Consider the following 2643-nt stretch of genomic DNA (forward strand, 5'->3'; position numbering starts at 1 on the left):
TTGTGAGACAACAGGTCAACCTCGTGGAGCTTGGAAATGATCTTGGCTACATTGCAGCATGCAATTGTAGAGCAGAGTACAAAACAGAGTACTCAAAATCGATCGACACTCACACTGCGTCATCGATCGATTCCAATGAGTCACCGACGACCGATGAACACTATCCCACTTTGCTCGACGGGAAGCATCCGGTTGACCACTTCACGTTACCAGATCAGTGTTATCCAAACTTTGCCTTTCAACAACCCAAAAAAAGAGGACGTGATGACTATCCCATAGGCAGTTGGGCAGACAGTGGATTCCATGAAAATTTTGCAGTAGAGATTGTAATTCCTTCATCCAATGACGATCCTACTGAGGAGTATGATGACGATTACTGGAAGGAAAGAGCTATAGAGATTGCTATGCAGGATGATAGATATTCAAGTCATTCTTTCAACAACACGTCTCCACCATCGATCGACAGAGTCTACTCAGCATCGGTCGATACCCACCCTCATCCAACAAAATGATCTTATGCATCGATCGATACCACACCTGGTACATCGATCGATATTAAAGCCGCCTTAAAAAGGGAGAAAGGGAATATTCCAATCCCAAGTAGGTTTACCAACACCTTTATAAGGAGTTTTTCACCCCACATAACTTATCACGACACCGAGATGAGTGTGGATATGCAATGAGCGTAGCTGGTGAGATGATCCCTGTTACCAAGGACAACATCAGAAAAATTCCGGAGAGAGCATCCCTATTTGAAGAGATTCACATATGTCTTCCAGAACATGCCACTTCTTTCACACCTACAAAACTGGCACCAGAGATCTACACCAAGGATGGTGACTGGTATTTGTAGAGCTCAGGAAAAGCTAGGAGATGAACTCAAGACATTGGTAGATAACACTTATCAGCCTTTGGACAGAGGTTACAATGAGCTTTTCAGAGGTATGGCAAAGATGATGACAGAGATTGAGAGTATGCAGCACAACCTTGAGAAAGAAGCTATGACATCACCATCGATCGACGCCAACAAAGCAAAATCGATCAACGTCAAGCCACAGACATCCCAGATTCCTGCAGAACCGGAAAGTTTGGCAGGATGAATGGGAGATCGCATACATCAACACGGGGATTAACGACGTATACAACCCTCTCAAAAACAACGAGGACTGGTTAAGCACGAGATTTGATCTGCTACAACAAGATTTGGACACCATTCGCAAGAAGGATCCATAACCAGCCACATCGATCGATATCTGCACCATCACATCGATCGACAGCAAGTTCGCAGCCATGGAAGATAGGTTACAAACCTACGAGGATATGCACGACCGTTTCACCTCACCTATCATGCGATACTTGGACACCTTGTCTACACAGATGATGAATGTCCAGAGGGACATTGGCAAGCTTAATGATCAACATGATTTTCAGGAAGAAGGTTCAACATCGATCGATAGGTTCCGCAGGGCATCGTTCGACGGCAAGAAAACTACAAAACATCTTCCCAACACAACAGCAGAAGTTGATCAGATCACATCAAAGCTTTACACAGCTCTAGACACCATGGAGGAACGACTTGAGAAGCGGTGTGATGACATCTACTTTCCATTCGACGTCAGACTCAGTGGACTGGATAGCCAAGCAGAGTGGTTACAGAAGGAAGTCAAAGCCATTCAGAGGCAACTTGCATCTCAACACTAAATATCAGCATCGATCAATAGAAAACACTACAAATCGATCGACAGTAAGGCACCAGCATCGCTCGATACCACGTCTACACCGGACGACGAGAAGCTGATACAAAACAAATTGGACTCAATGCATGAGGAACTGAACGAGCTATCAGCATACGCCTACGACAAGATAGGATGGCATCAGTTCAGCATTGAAAACATCCTAGAAAGGCTACAGAACATCTCAAATGCAATACAGAAGATGGATGAGAGATGGACCAGAAATGATGAGGCCACAAGAAGTTTCATTGCAGCTTGGTCCAGAATGTGCAGAGATGAGGTAGATGCTTGTTTCCCAACAAGTAGCTGTCTTTCCACCAACTAGCCACATGCCTCCACAGTCAAGCTAAATGACTATAACAAAGCACCGAGTGGGAGGCAACCCACTATTAGGTAATTTTAATTGGTTTTCTTAGTTACTAGTATTTACTTTCGTTTTCATTCCTTCAGATTTATTGCAAGACCCAAGTAGGATGATTACCAACTTATCGACCGTGGACGAGACGTCGACATCGATCGACCTACAATCACATACGACGATCGATGCATACCGATGAACATCGATCGATTCTCTCTCCGGTCAGGTTTATCTTCCTAACTTGTTACATTGAGTACTTATGATTTATTTCCGCCATAACTCCGACTGTGTTACACTGGGCAAGTGTAATTTAAGTCTGGGGGGAGGTTTACTTATATAGTTTATTCTGATTCTTATAAAAAGATTTTAATAAATTATGCTTAGCTATGTGAAAGGGACTATGACCTTATTTATACTTGAATGTCTAACCACTCTTTAGCACCATTCTAGATGTACTGATTGCAGATAGTTCTAAGATGCTAAAGTGGATCAACCTGTCAACTATATACACTTCCCTTGATTGTTTGAAGGAACCAAAGTTGACCTCTAACA

The sequence above is a fragment of the Brassica oleracea genome, chromosome C3 (genome assembly GCF_000695525.1).
Source record: "Brassica oleracea var. oleracea cultivar TO1000 chromosome C3, BOL, whole genome shotgun sequence".
In the NCBI taxonomy this organism is placed as follows: Eukaryota; Viridiplantae; Streptophyta; class Magnoliopsida; order Brassicales; family Brassicaceae; genus Brassica; species Brassica oleracea.